This window comes from Typopeltis vanoorti, chromosome 23, assembly GCF_054136105.1.
Source record: "Typopeltis vanoorti isolate ZY-2024b chromosome 23, IOZ_Tvanoo_1.0, whole genome shotgun sequence".
NCBI classification, from domain to species: Eukaryota; Metazoa; Arthropoda; class Arachnida; order Uropygi; family Thelyphonidae; genus Typopeltis; species Typopeltis vanoorti.
Window position 1 is genome coordinate 71,012,201 of NC_143571.1, and position 17,164 is coordinate 71,029,364.

At 39.3% G+C, this 17,164-nt stretch overlaps 1 protein-coding gene across 1 annotated transcript in view; it reads left to right on the forward strand.

Annotated features, from left to right (window-relative positions):
* The window catches only part of LOC150093941 (cell adhesion molecule Dscam1-like), a 1,598,688-nt gene that overhangs the window by 995,652 nt on the left and 585,872 nt on the right, over nt 1-17,164 (forward strand). The gene's annotated exons all lie outside the window — the stretch shown is intronic.

Genomic DNA, 17,164 nt, shown 5'->3' on the forward strand with positions numbered 1-17,164 from the left:
AAATCGATCCACAAGATACTTTTTTGTGACACCCCACAAAGACAGCCTGAAGATATACATTATAATTCCACTATCGTGATTCCGTATACGGGGACAGTTTCCAATAAGATTGCTACACTCCTCAAGCCACATGGAATACGAGTGGCTTTTAAACCTTCAAAGACCATATGCCAATTCTTAAGATCTCCAAAAGACAGTCATCCTTTATTTCAAATATGCCGGAGTCTACAACATTCCCTGTTCCTGTGGCATAAACTATATTGGTCAGACCTCTAGAAGTTTTGAAATCAGAAGAAAGGAACACGTAGGAGACGTAAACAATAATAGAGAAGACAAATTGGTGTTAGCTTTTCATTTCTCCAGGACAAACCATACCATGGCACGGAACAGCTCCATGCCCTACTTAGAAGAGGATTTCCGCTCCCGAATTATAAAAGAAGCCATAACAGTTATCCGTTCAAAACAAAACCTGAATGGAAACTAAGGATTAATTCTGCCTGAGATTTGGAAGACCCTCATAAGAGCTTTAAACATGCCAGAATTAAATCTTGCTGCCAATTACAGAACGTTCCTACATAACAAGTGAGATCATACATGCTTCATGCGTGTGATGTACGCGTTCTTCTGCTTTTTGTAAAAATACAATTGTATTCAGGTCTTCCTTCATTTATAGTTTTAGTGTTTGAGTTGTCTTACGTCTATTTTTTACCCTGATGAAGCCAAACAGCTAAAGTTAGCGAAACTTGTTGATATTTTCTAACTTAGTTTGAAATAAATTTGACCTATATAAACCCAAATAGAAGTCAATCTCTCCTATAGATGAAGACTATTTTTAGAATCTGCTGTTGCTGCCCTTAAAAGTCAGTCTAATTTAAATAAATATGGTTGCATAAAACTTCCAAAAATATGGGAAATGCTAATACTTCAAGATACTAGTTTACATCCTGGCTGACAACAAGTATCCATATACGGCGCCTCACTTAATTAGGACTAGTATTTTGTTCACGTGTTTTAGTTAGTTTTGTGCTCCTGTGTGTGTGTGTTAAAAGTCTCATTTTGTACTCCCTGACAATGTCTCTGTAACTGAGCAAAATATTGTAAGCATTGCATGGAGGGTGGTTGAACCGTGGAATGCATTGCTGATGGAGTGGTGAGAGCAAGAACAGTCAATGAGTTTAAGGAGTGGTATGATAGACTTTGTGTTTCTTAGGGGGGGGGGACCTCCCCTCGATGAGTCTTGACAGACTTTATGTTCTTAGGAAGGACCTCCCACGATGAGTCTTTTGACTCCATGGAGGCCTGAATAATAATAATAATAATTAAATACTACTTTTAATTGTTTCCTAGTGTTGTTTCACTCCATTAAACTTTTATTATGAATTCACAAACCTGACATTCTCCTTCGTCCAATAGGTGACAGTGTAGTTAGCACCACCTACAAACTGGCCAAACATTTATCCATATCACATTACTCCCTTTCAGCAACTCTGCTTCTTTTATTAAAAATTCTCTTCATGTTAAAACATCAATAAAAAAATCGAATCCTAACAAATTCTGACATAAGTTCATTATTTATTAATGTACTTTTGACAGAAACCATGGATCTTATTAAGTCACATTTCCCCTCTGACAATTTTAAATTATTTAGATTCACTATTTCTTCTGGTAATTTCTATTGGAAAGAACAAATATACAAACAACTAGATGTGACTGCAATGTCCTTTCCTCCTCCTTCTCCCCCCCCCTCCCCACAAGCCATCTTTTATGTGTTTTAAAAATCATGTGTTCAACACAATCACACTTAAACCAACAGTTGAACTAAACTAGTTAGATTATGTGTTTGCTATTTGCCCTTGAGATACATTTTTAATGCATTATAACAGCCAACATCTAAAAATAAACTTCACAATAGAAAATGAAAATAACAGTTGTCTTCGTTTTCCAGACGTGCTAGTAACAAGACACCCTAATGGCTTGTTATCTTTTCCATTTATTGAAAACCCTCAGGAGCTCAGATGTAGCAAGGAATGAGGAGTTGGGTGGGAAGGAGATCAATGCTGCTTTGGTGATAGTCAAGAACTATCTAGCAGAAGAAATGTCTAAATATATTTCAGGAGTCCAAAAGGTTAAATAAAGTAAGTGTGAAATGGATGAATGAAGAGATTAAGCATGCAATACAGAGGAAAAAGGTACTATGGAAGCAACATAAGAGAAGTGGTAATATTCAATTCCATGAGGAATACAAAGAACAGGCAAGGATGGTGACTTGGTTGGAAAGGGTAGCAAAAGTTCAGTTTGAGCAGCAGTTAGCTAATGAAGCCAAAAAAAAATCCTAAGGAGTTCTTTCGATATGCAGCCAGAAAATATAATAATGATTATGGTTAAGATGGAATTGACTAGAAAAATTGGTATAAGGACAACTGCTGCAGAGGCTATAGTTGAGATATTTAATGAACAAGGCAACCAAGAATAAAGAGAAAACCAGGAAGACCACCTGCAAGATGGGAAAATCCACTAGTGAAATCTATGGGTATAACATGGAAGAGAGAGACTCAAAATCGTTGGAGCCATCTTTGTGACCTGCACTCATGGAGAAATCCTGAGTGAAACACAGGTCAATCAAGGTAATTTAATGAACAGTTCATAAAGGTCTTTCATTCCTGTGAATGAGACATCATGGAGAGTTTCATAGTAGGGGATAATGATGATGAGGAGGAACAGAGAGATATTGGGAATTGAACAAACTTGATGTTAATATGGCTGTGAGTCTTGACAATATATCACTAAGCATTTTGAAGCAATGTGCCAGGAATATGACATCTACCTTGACATATTTGTTTAATATGAGTCTCACATTGGGTCAAATTCCAAAGAAGTGGAAGGAAGGCAAGATTGTGTCACTTCATAAAGGAGGTGACAGAATTCAAGCATCAAATTATAGGCCAATCTGTATGTCACTTGTTGTGGTCAAAGTGTTGGAGAGGCTAGAGAGAACCAGGATCCAAAATTGGTTTGACAATAGTGGAATTATCTTTGAATAGGATCGCATGTATTAGTTAGGAGAGATCATGTTTTAGTAATGTACTTACTTATTACAATAAGGTGACAAAGGAGATGGATACACAGCAGTATACTTAAATTTTTCAAAGGCTTTTTGATAGATTACTACATGATAAGTTCATAGTTGTACTAGAGTGGATAAGGTTGGATTCAGACTAGTGCATTGGATTACAGATTGGCTGCCTGATATCAACAAGTTGTATCACTAGTTTTGTGTCTCAGTGGTATATTTTAGGGCAATTGCTGTTTAACCAGCATGGTAATGATATTGGGGAAGATATGGATGGGGATATTCAGTTGTTTGCAGATGATGCAGCAGATATTCTGGCCTTATAAAGACTTGAATAAATTGAGTAAATGGGCACTGGAGTGGGGATGTCAGTTCAATGTTGTGACGTGTAAGGTTTTAAAATTTGGGAAACTAAGATGGGATATAGAATTTATGCTTGGCTGGGATATATTGTTAGAATGAAATAAGATTTCATTCTAACAATAAGAGATAAGAGAAATGGAGGAAATAAGAGATCTTGGGATGAGAGTGAATAAGGATCTGAAATTTAGAGGACATATTGCCAAAATTGTGAGAACAACACAATAAATTCTGGGAATGATATAGAGGACACTGGCTTGTAGAAGTAAGGAGATTCTGGTTCCATTGTATAATGCTCTGATTAGGCCACATATAGATTGCTGTGCCCAGATTTGGTCACCTGATTTTCAAAAAGGTAAAGAGATTTTGGAAAGGGTCCAGAGGTGATTAACTAAGGTATTTTTTGATCTCTGGAATGTTGAATATGTAGAAAGGTTGAGATGATGCGATTTGCAGAGTCAAATGGATAGGAGGAAGAGGGGTGATATGATAGAGATGTATACGTTAGTTAGGGGTTGTTATAGGATTAATGTTGAAGGGATGTTTCATATTTGTATATTGAAGGGGTGGGAGATTGGGGGAGAACAACAGGCATCCCTGGAAGTTGTATAACGAAGGTGTGAATGAAGAAGTTAAAAGCAGGTTTTTTGCATGGGCAGTTGTGAATGGCTGAAATGCCGTATATTCGGGGGGGGGAAAGGTTTAAGTTTTTTCGTGATGTCAGGGGGCCAGGAAGATACTTTTTTAAGTAAGATTTTTAATTTCTTAACTTGTGTTTTTGTGGGGTCGTGTTCTAGCGGGATGTAGGTAGCGCGATCTCGGAGGATAATATTCATTTTACGATTGTATTCACTGGTATTAAGAACGACTGTGGCATTACCCTTATCCGCTCTGGTGATGACGATACTTTTTTCTTTGTGTAATTTCAGGAGAGCCATGCGTTGGGCATACGATAAATTACTTTTTGGAGGTGAAGAATGAGCGAGGATGTTGGCTATGTCAAGTCTGGTGTTGTTGGCTATCTCCGACGGTAAGCGACCGATCCCACGTTCGATGTTAAACATTAAATCAATTACCGGCACTTCCTTCCCAGCGACGGCGAAATTACAGCCGAGGCATAGGGCGCTAACGGCATCGTCATTGAGCCTTTTGGAAGAAAGGTTTACTACTGTCTGGAGCGGTTGATTTTGGTTGTGGTTTGTCTTTAACCAGGTTGTTGTATTTCTTGAAAATAAACACGCCAAGATGTTTAATATCGAACGTGGGATCGGTCGCTTACCATCGGAGATAGCCAACAACATCAGACTTGACGTAGCCAACATCCTCGCTCATTCTTCGCCTCCAAAAAGTAATTTATCGTATGCCTAACGCACGGCTCTCCTGTAATTACGCAAAGAAAAAAGTATCGTCATCACCAGAGCGGATAAGGGTAATGCCACAGTCGTTCTTAATACCAGTGAATACAATCGTAAAATTAATATTATCATCCGAGATCGCGATACCTACATCCCACTAGAACACGACCCCACAAAAACACAAGTTAAGAAATTAAAAATCTTACTTAAAAAAAGTATCTTCCTGGTCCCCTGACATCACGAAAAAACTTAAACCTTTCTGTTTATTCATTTGTTCCCCCCCGATTATACGGTTTACCAAAAATCCACAAACCCAATTCCCCACTTAGACCTATAGTTGATGCCACCAATGCACCTTGCTACAGACTGTCTAAACAGCTGGCCAACTCTCTGACTCCCCTCTCTGGAAGGGCCACATCCTATATAAAAACCTCTACCCACTTTAAAGCCCTCATAGAAAATTTAACCTTGAATAACGCAGACATATTGGTAAGCTTTGATATCTCCTCTTTGTTTACAAATATTCCCTTAATTGACAACTTATCTCTCTTAGAAAACGTTTTCCGTCTGACATCTTAGATCTCTTTTCCTTTGCTATTAACTCTGGGTATTTTTCTTGGAAGAACAAAATCTACAAGTAGATAGAGGGAACCGCCATGGGTACCCCCCCCTCACCCCTTCTTGCCAATTTTTATATGGAAGATTTCGAAAAATGAGCCATAGACTCAGCCCTGCTCAAACCTTCTATTCTTTCTTCTTCTTTCTTCTTCTACAGCTTCTCCCACTTAAGTGGGGTCACTGTTTGTTATGAGTCCCATCCACACCTTCCTGTCTTGGGCTGTCACCACATCCAAGTTCTTCATCTTCAAGTCCTCTTCTACCAGCTCCCTCCATCTCTTCTTTGTCCGCCCATGCTTCCGTCTTCCTTGCACATTCATCTGCATGACCCTTCTTCCCACATATTCGTCCTCCCTCCTCATCACATGACCAAACCATCTCAACCTTGCCTCCCGTATTTTCACTCCTAAGTTCGTAACTTTCACTGTTCCCCTCACATAGTCATTTCTCAGACGATCCTTTCTGATCACACCGCACATCCACCTAAGCATTCTCATCTCTGCTACTTCCATCCTGCTGATGTTATTTTTCCTCAGGGCCACAGTTTCTATAGCATATGTCATAGCTGGCCTCACTACTGTCCTATAAATTTTGCCTTTCAGATTGATCGGCACCCTCTTATCGCATAACACTCCAGCCATCTCCCTCCAGTTCCTCCAACTCGCTTGTATCCTGCATCCCACTTCCTTCTCAGCTCCTCCATCTTCTTCCACTGTTGAACCTAAATATCTAAAGTCTCTCACCTTCCTGATGACATTTCCTTCCAGCTCCAGATCTGACTCCTGGCCACCGCCCACTGCGCAACACATATACTCTGTCTTACTTCTGCTCAGTCTCATACCTCTCTCTCTTCCAGTACTTTTCTCCATCTTTCCAGTTTAGTTTCCGCTTCTTCTCTTGAATCTACACACAGCAAGATGTCATCTACATACAACATTGTCCAAGGTGCATCTTCTCTCACCTCCTCTGTTACCACCTCCATCACAATATTAAACAGAAACGGACTTAATGCTGACCCTTGATGCAAGCCAACTGTTACTTGAAAACTTTCTGTCTGTCCCAAACAGGTCCGAACACTTGTCTTCACATTTCTGTACATTTCCCGCACCAACCTGACATATTTCTCCGGCACCTTCTTCTCCTCAGACACCTCCAGACTTCTTGCCTTGGCACTCTATCGTATGCTTTCTCCAGATCAATAAATACCAGATGTAGCTCCCTTTGTTTCTCTCGATATTTTTCCATCATCTGTTGTAACCCAAAGATAGCATCTGTTGTTGATCTACCAGGCATGAAGCCAAATTGTTCCTTTGCAATCTCCACCTCCTCCCTCAATCTACCATCAAGAACCCTTTCTAGGATCTTCATTGTGTGGGACATCAACTTTATTCCTCTGTAATTTTTACAGTCTTGTGCATCCCCTTTACCCTTGTAGATGGGAACAAGAGTACTCTCCCTCCATTCCTCGGGTATATTTTCCTGTTGGCAAGCTTTCATGAACAGGTCCCACAGCAGGTCAATTCCCTCTTCCCCCAGCGCCTTCCATGCCTCCACTGGAATTATGTCGGGGCCCACCGATTTTCCATTCCTCATCCCCTTCATGGCCTCCGTCACTTCCATTCTACTGATGTTCTGCACCATCCCCTCAGAAGGCTGCCCATCTCCTCTGTGAGTCCTTGCATTTTCCTCATTCAGAAGTCCCTCAAAGTATATTTTCCATCTGTTTCTTATGTCCACATCCATCCATAATACTCTTCCTTCAGCATCTTTGATCTGCCTCACATGTAAGATGTCCTTAGCTGCTTTATTTCTACATTTCGCCAGTTGGTAAATTTTTCTCTGTCCTTCCTTTGTTTCTAATTGATCATACAGATCTTGATATGCCATGGCCTTCGCCTGTGCCAAAATCTCTTGGCTTCTTGCTTTCTCTCTTTGTACACCTCTCTGTCCTCTTCCACTCTTGACTCATCCCACTTCTGCTTTGCCTTCCTCTTAGCTGTCACTGCCACTTGTACATCATTATTCCACCACCAACCCTCCTTCTGCTCTCTAATCTTTCCAGATGTCTCACCAAGCACCTCGATTGCACAGCTCAGGATTACTTTTGAATTATGTTTCCACCAATCTTGTACACTTTCCAGTCCATCTGAAATCCTCTCTAACACTCTCTCCCTAAAACGATTCCTCACACTCTCCTCTTTTAAGCGAAACCACTTAATTGTCTTCATCCCATGGCAACCAGAAGTTCTTATCTTCGATCTTATTTTAAAGTCTGCACACAGCAGTCGGTGTTGTTGTGCTACTTGATCTGTTGGAATTACTTTACAATTTGTCACAACCTTAAGATGTTTTCTTCTAGTCAAAATGTAGTCAATTTTTGAGCTGTTGTTACCACTTCTAAATGTTATCAAATGTTCTTTCCTCTTGAAGAAAAACGAGTTCATAATTGCCAGATCAAACGTTACTGCAAAGTCCACAACCCTCTCTCCTTCTTGGTTCATCATTCCCTCTCCGTAGCCACCATGCACCCTTTCACAGTCTCTATTCTGTCTTCTTATGTGCCCGTTCAAGTCTCCTCCGACAATCAACATCTCATTTTCTTCCAATTCACTCATTTCTTCATCTAACACGTTCCAGAACTCATCTTTTTCCTCTGCTGTACAACCAACTTGAGGGGCATATACACATAATACGACCACCCCCTCTTCTCCAAGACCCAATTTCATTTGCATGATCCTGTCGTTCCTTCTACCCACGTCCAGTACTTCACCCTTCATTCTGCCACACACCACAATTCCTACACCATTTCTTCCCTCGTTATTCGCTCCAGAGTAGAACAATTTATATCCATCTCCCAGTTCCTTTGCCTTTCCTTGTCTCCTGCACACATAAAATGTCCAACTTCCTCTTCCTCATCATGTCTGCCACCTCTCTTCCCCTTCCAGTCATGCTTCCAACATTCAGTGTTCCCACTCGCAACATCCTCTCCACCTGCTGGGCTCGCTTCTTTAACCGCACCCGCCCTTGATGCGGTAGCCCTCGTCCACTTCTCACAGCTGTAGGGCGATGTGGCTGCGCATCGCTTAAGGGGTATGCCCTAGCCCTTGTATCATTTTCTCTTCGACTCATAATCATAGTTTGAGTTGGCACTGAAGTTTTCCGACTGGATGCCCTTCCTGACATCAACCCTCGCATTTATCCGGGCTTGGGACCGGCACCTATTGAGGCTAGCTTGCCTCCTTCGGTGGCTGCATAAGACGAAATGACTTAGCAAGATAGGAAAGACTCACCCCTAGCGCTCGAATACTCTAAGGAAGGAGCAAGGAGAGGAGAACCTTCTATCTGGCTAAGATATGTAGATGATGTGTTTTCTATTTGGCCTCATGGCCCAGACATGTTAGACTCATTCCTGAGTCATCTCAACAGCCTATATCCAAGAATCCAGTTTACTATGGAAAAGGAAAAGAACAATTGTTTATCCTTCCTAGACACTTTGGTTAAACGCCTGCCTAATGGTACACTTGCCTTCACTGTATACAGAAAACCCACACACACAGGCGGATACATTCACACACTCTCCCACCACCACCCCTCTCAACAATATGGCATTATTAAAACTCTTACCAAGAGAGCCCACAATCTTTGTTCCAGTGGAACCGCCCTCACTGCTGAGCTTAACCACATACACAGCACTTTCCTCTCCAATGGCTACAGTGATCACTATCAAAAAAAAAATCAGTTCCTCCCCAATTCCCCGTCCTTCTTGTCAACAAGAGTTTAAAAATGCCATCACCATACCCTACATCCATGGCACATCTGAAAAAAAAGCCAAGATTCTGAAAAAGTACAACCTACACACAGCATATAAGCCCCACTGCAAACTTGCTACCCTTATCCGTTCTACTAAAGATCAGCTCCCTCCTCTCTCTCTCTCTCTGCCTGTAGTTTAGAAAGTACCCTGTTCCTGTAAGCTGGCGTACTTTGGACAGACAGGCAGATCAGCATCCATCTGCCTGGAGGAACACAAATCTTACATCTGTAAAGACAACTATGGTCAGTCAGGCTTGGCTGACCATGTCTTCGACACCACCCACAAGGTCTCTTGGAAGAAAACCACCATGCTCCACCACAGCAAATTCAAGAAAGAGAGACTATTCTTAGAAGCAGCAACAGCTCTCAGAAATCAACCAAATCTCAATAAATACAGTTGCATTAAGCCTCCAAAGATTTGGGAAACACTCATCACCAGAGGTCCCACCTAACATTCCAGGCCACCTACAAACGCTCTTAGAGGGCGCTCCACCTAGATAGGACTTTAGTGTCACCTATGTGGTTGGGCTTAGTATTGTATAATATTTGTGTTCATATTACATTAGTTGTTTTTGTAATCCCCGAAGATATCCTAGTGACTAGGACGAAATATAGGAAGTATTAAACCTATGTTAATCCTTTCTGAGTGCAGTATACATTCCATTAAGCCTCCAACATGATGTCCTCACAGCACTTAAGCCTCTACACACATATCAATTAACTTCATTTTATCATGATCATATTCCTTCTACAGGGTGTCCCAAAATTCACGCAAGATTTAAATTTAGCACCATTTGTGCGGTAAAGTGTTGCCAACGAGGAAAAAAAGACAGCGTGACAGCTGACAGTTCAGGGTTATTAAAAATGACCACACACAGCGAAGAGAGTTCGTTGAATGGATTATGGAAAAACAACAAGTGGATGCTTATTTTTCGAACAAAATCATCTTCAGCGATGAGGCTCATTTTCATCTTGATGGCTTCGTTAATCGACAAAATGGTTGCATTTGGGGTTCAGAAAATCCACGAGTGATTGTTGAGAAACAAATGCATCCACAACGTGTCACTGTTTGGTGCGGATTTTCGGCTGGAGGCATCGTCAGTCTATTCTTTGTCGAAAATGCGGCTGGTAAGGCAATAACAGTTAATGATGCTCGCTATCGCAACATGATAATCCAGTTTTTTGTGCCTAAATTGCAAGATATGGATGTGGACGACATGTGGTTTCAACAAGACGGTGCCACATGCCATACAGCCTGAGAAACAATTCAATTACTGCATGAGTCATTTCCTGGTCGTGTAATTTCCCATTTTGGTGATCAGAATTGGCCACCCAGATCATGTGACTTAACGCTGTTGGACTTTTTTCTTTGGGGCTTTTTGAAGTCTAAGGTTTATGCCAACAAGCCCACGACCCACCCACGCCTTGAAGGAGGAAATTCAGCCACATTTATGCAAAATGGTCATGGAAAATTTCGACAAAATTGTGCTTATGTGCCAGCAAAGCCGTGGAGGCTATTTACCCGATATGCTATTTCACGCATAACCCTATACTGTATACTTTATGAATCAATAAGAAATTACAATTTTTAATTAAAAACGTGTGTTTTCTATCAAAATTACTTCTTGTGTGAATTTTGGGACACCCTGTACTTGCCACATATCTAAAAAACTAGGGTTTTTCTTTGCCCGATTTGCCAATTTCTGCTCATACTCTACTTTTGTTTTCGTACTAACTGAGTCACTCTCCTGATCTTCATATCTTGTACTTTCTCCGAAGTACTTTCTTTTTCCAGATTTCATGCTTAAGCTCCACATTCATCCATTTTACATCTACCATATTCAACCTTTTGGCCTTCGGAATACATTTGCACATTGATGCTGTTATATATTTCTTTATCAGTTCCTATGCAGCATTTATTTCCTTACCGCTCAATTCCTCATTCCATGTTATAGCTTCAAACTGTCTAAGCTTGTCATAAACACAAGCCTTATAATTCCACATATATCCTTTCCTCACAAAAGTCTACATATATGACTAGCCACAACATAGGTGATTACTTCATGATCATTTTCACCAGCTAGAGGAAATTGTGAAACTCATTACACAATTACATCCTCTGATGAAATGATTAGATCTAGAACATTCGATCTTCGCGTGCCCTCCTTCATGTGTTGCCTGAGATAGTTATCTCTCAAGAACTTGAGAAATTAATTTTCCTTATTCCTAAATGTTAGCTCTTTATTCCAGTCTATACCGCCATAATTAAAATTACCCATAATAATTACCCTTCCTTTGTTCACTAATATACAAGTTATTTATACATTTTTTCATGACCACCCACATTCTCAGGCCTATAACGACATTCAACTAAATATGTTTTCCTCTCAATCTCAACGTTACACTACACTGCCTGATAACCATTGCCACTATTTCCTCCTTTCAAGTCTACCCTATGTGGACTTAATTCCCCTGCTATTATCAGCAGCACTCGCCCTCCCTTCTTGTCCTTCTTATCCTTGCGCAAAATACTGTATCCTTCCATTTCTAAATGTCAGACCAATTGTTTTAACAAATAAGAGGAGGGTGATCAATGTGAGTGATATTACTGTAATCATGAAAATCTAGAATGAAATAAAGACAGAGCATTCTGAAATAAAGAAGATGAATTTGGAGGGGGGGACTACCTAAAGGAAAATGTAACAGAGGCTTTATGAGGATGAAATGTTTTGGATTTAACCATTGCCTCAAAGGGTGTTGTTATGAAGGAGATACCAAATCTGTCTGCAGTTTAGTGTGGCAAACCATGACACAATCATCTAGACACCTCCAAAGAGTCCAAAGACTCATCGAGGGAGAGTGTGCCAACAGCACCGAATGATTTAACTCCTTCCAACTACTAACCTTGCTCAAACTTGCTTAACTTTTTGCGTGAGCCATTAGGTAGCAGAGACTCTACTAATTGACCAACCTCTGCTGGCAGGTTAAATACAGTAAACATGAAATGGATGAATGATGAGATTAAACAATCTGACAGAAGGCATTGTGGAGGCAGCATAATGTAAAAGGCAATAATCAGTTATAAATGGAATATAAAGAACAAGCTAAAAATGTGACAAGGTTATTAAGGGGGAAAAAATTCTGAGTGTAAACAATGCTTAGCCCTCAGTCCTGAAGATATTTTCAGGCGCAAACTTTGTTTGCTCACACTTGGATAAAGGATTAAACTACATTTATTATAGTGCTTAGCCAATCATGCCAAGAAAACTCCCAGTGTATTCTCCTTTCTTTTAGTTGATCAGCATTCATTTTAGAAATTATAGACTTTACAACCATGTTATAAATAACTTTTAATTTCCCAACGTTGCGAGCGTCATATTAAGATCATCATCATCTGGAGCATATACACACATACAGGACAAGCTGAGTTACATTACTTACAGTAAGCTAGAGAAACAATGATTTGATCACAGATTATTCTACTGACATGACCCCTAGTGAAAAAAAAATTACAAATTAATTAATTATTTAGAAACTACATCAAGCTAAATTCTATTTATGATATCATGAGCAAACATTCTCTAAATAATTAATTAATTGGTAATTTTTTTTTCATTAGAGGTCATGCCAGTAGAATAACCTGTGATCAGATCATTGTTTCTCTAGCTTACTGTATGTAATGTAACTCATCTTGTCCTGTATATGTGTATATGCTCCAGATGATGATCTTAATATGAAGATCGAAACGTCGGGAAATTAAGAGAGTTATTTATAACACAGTTGTCAAGTCCATAAATCCTAATGTATTCTTTTGATATTTACCAGTAAAAAAATGTTTGTGGAAGAATGATATTAGTTAATGGAAGCAATCGATAATCACTGCCGATAATATAGTTGAAGTATAATGAATGCTAAATTCTTCAAGAAGTATTTCACATTTGTGAGCATAATAATGTATGGAATTTGACAAAGACAGAATTATTATTACAATTATTACTATTATCAATATCATTATTATTATGTGACACCTCCAAGGACTCATTGCTGAAGGGCACGCCACTCTACTCCACTACATACATCTCACCATCTCCCCTACTACTTCATTTTCCAAATACACATAGTGGCATTACTACCACCATTAATGCCATCTACCACCCAATACACAGTGGCATTTTGTCTGTAAATGTTATTTGTTCTTCCTGGCCAATTTGCCTGTATATGTGGGATGAAAGACCTGAATTTCCAGGAGAAAAAACCCTGCTACTTCCATATGAAATGAGCTAACTTACCTTCAACTGAAAAAGCCAATACAAAGATTCTGCTTGTCACAACGAGAATTAAATGCAGGTCTTTTCCAATCAAAAGGTGAAATGTTTATCCAGTTATTCTATGGAGGTGCTATAAAAGTTGAATATATGCACTACATGGAACTTGAAAATATATGATACATAGAGTATATTTTACCTTCATTTTAAGGGCAAGGAAAGGGAAAAAGAATTTCACTATGCCTACCAGGAGTCGAACCTAGAACCTTCCATATTAGGCAAATTTGATAACCACTACACTAAGGCACACTTATGCAGAAGGAGAGGTCAGTAGTCTACACACAGGAGGTATATGAATCATTCAGTAAATTCATTGTTAATAAAGTAATAAGACTTGATAATATATCACCGGAAACTCGGGTTTTCATCCTACATACAGACAAATCAGCCCTTTAGAACACATGCAATTTACAGACAAAAATACTAGGGGTGGTGGTGGTTGTGGGCAGTAGATGGCTTTGATGTAGGTAATTGGTAGTAGTGGAGTCAGTGCAATAGCGGAGACAGAGTGTTGTATGGTAGGCGTCCTCCCACGATGAGTCTTCGGACTCCTTGGAGGTGTCACGAATAATAATAATAAAAAAAAATAATAATAGATTTTAAGGGAATGTTACAGGAAGATAATAGTGCCCTTGATATTCTTGTTTAACAAGAGTCTTTAAAGGAGCTCCCAGAAGGCCGAAGGAGGTAAAATTATTACCATTATTATTATTATTAACATCTGTCCTCCATGGAGTAAGAGACTCATTGTGGAAGGTACACACTATCGCACACAGTGCTCATCCAACCGTGCCTTAAACTGATACAATATATCTACATTCATAATACACTCAGGCAATGCATTCTATTCACCAACAACTCTCCATTTAAAGAACCTGTTCCTCACTCTTCTGCTTGCATCATCCTTATACAGTTTCCAGAGATGACCTCTTGTTCTAATCCCTCTCCCATTCTATGAAAAATATTTTCTATGTTAACTGATAACAACCCCTGACTAGCTTATATGTCTCAATCATATCCCCCTCCTCTTCTTCCTATTCACACGACTTTGACAGGAGACACAATCTTCACCTTCTCACTCTTCATTTTTACTTCATCCAACAAATCCTACAGAGTCTCTCTAACAGAATAATTCTAGCCTCTCAGATGAGTACCAACCAAGACAATTATTTCTTTCACCTTACATTTTTGTAACCCGATGAAATTACTAATATCATTCATTTTTGGGACTGGGAAACATGAGTTTGTTATATTTTTGTTAAGTACTCCTCTGATCGTAGAGTCTCAGTACATAATTCACTCCTTATCTTGTTTTTTTTTTTTTTTTTTCTCACTGACATGATCTTGATTTTTTACTTTGGAACACATGCTTCTTTCTCTTCTCAGTCCTACTAATCTCTTGCCACTCTTGAAACTTTTCGATTTTGCGCTTTGTCCTGTGAAGGATAACATTGCAGTTATGCTATTGTATTCTTCTGTAATTCCACTGTCACAGATTCAATATTAATTCTAATTCCAACATTAACATTTTCCATTTTACTATTAGTACTATCTACTTAAATTGAGAATGTAAAGAGGTTCACTTATCTAGGAAGCACGTTGAGTCGAGATGGTCGTTCAAAAACCGACATTAAATACTGAATTGCTAAGGCAACTGTGGCCCTACAGAAGTTAAAACCATTGTGGGGAGATAACAGAATAGCAATCACAACCAGACTAAGACTAATTGACACCTTGGTGAATTCTGTCCTTTTCTATGGTTGTGAGGCCTGGACTTTATTAAAGGAATATGAGAGGAGACTCCTGTCTTTCGAAATGAAAACTTACAGAAGACTTTTGAGAATTCCCTATACTGCTCACGAAACCAATGAAAATGTCCGAAAACTGATTGTCTCAATAGATGGGAAAAAAGGGAAAATATTCTTACAGTCATCAGAAGAAGACAGATGAAATGGGTCGGACATGTGGAGAGGGCTAATGGCATTCCAAAGCAAACCCTAGAAGAAATCCTTCCTGGATCAAGGGTTAGGGGCCGACCTCGATTAAAATGGACTGATAACGTCAAAAAATGGACAAATTCCTCCCTTTCTCAACTGACATCAAGAACAAGAGACCGAGACGACTGGAGGAGGCTAGCAAAGAGTATCACCTACCAGCCATGAATGACCCAACGGTTCATTTAGGACTATGGGAGAAGAAGAAGACTATCTACTCCACTAACATTCACTTCATTCTCACCACCTAGCTGGCACTCAATGTCGAAACACTTAATACATGCTCATTCACCTGTTTCAGTTTTGGCAATGAATACATCTAGCACACACTGCACTGTACAAAATCACATAAATTTAAATCAGCAAATTACAATGACAGCTTTGCTGCTGTTGTTCTACCTTGCATTAGTGCCAATATACCAATAATATCGTATTTTAACGAATAAAATATACAACATTTACTTACAAACTAAATAACACAGTCAATCATACACCCATATAAAACAAAAAGTACAATGAGTTAACGTAATATTTTTAACTAAAACATGAAAAAATTACTTATCTTTCGGTAGCACTAATAATAACACAACACATGCACATACACACACAAAGCACCCTCTCTTCAAGATCGTGTATTTTTTTTTTTTCCGGTTTTAAACAATACTTTCTACTTAAACATAAAATGTAACAGAAAAAATGAATATTACTCCTTGTGAAACATAATGTCCATTTTGTTGGAGATATCATATATATACAGGGTGTTCAGGATAAATTTGACAGTTTCGTAAGGAAAAAGAAAATCTTCTTTGTATCTATTAAATTTAATGAATTGACAAAAAAACATTACAGGCAGAGTTAATTACAATACTATCAACAAGATTTACTCAAAATAACCACCATTAGCATCGATCACAGCTTCAATTCTGCTTCGGAACCTCGAACAAGCTGATGCTACAGTCTCCCTGGGAAGGGCCGCAAAAACTGTTTTAATTTTATCCATTAACTGGGCTTTTGTATTACTGGAAGTGCGATTGGTGTCTTTTTCAACTGCGCCCCATACAAAATAATCCATGGGGTTAAGGTCTGGGGAGTTTGGAGGCCAAACATTTGGACTGGTGAAGTCGTAGAAATTTTCAGACAACCATTTTTGACTTTTCCCAGAGGTGTGGCAAGGGGCCGAATCCTGCTGCCATACATACGGCCTACCATTGGCTACCCTTGTTATCCAGGGCTTGACTACAGTTAGCAACTCCACGAACAAAGCCCGAATTCCAATGCCAGGGTTCTTCAACACCTGTTCCTGCAGATTTGCGAGGAATTCTGCTGTACGAACGCAATCAGATCGTCTGCTAGGGATCTTTCTTCTTGCTACATCCTCGTAGTCACCATTGCAAGTCTCTAGTTCATGCCTGATTGTTTTTACTGTAGTCAGGGAGCATTGGGCAGCAGTCGTAATATCCTTATTTTGATGGCGGGCACGAATCATCATGATACAAGTTATTCTCTTCCATGATTCAGGTGGGTTCCAGCTATCCATCCTTTCTGACATCTTGTATATGAATGAAGAAGGGTCCAAACTTTTAAATGAAGAGAAGTGTGTGTTAATACATGTAACTTACTGAAAAATATAAT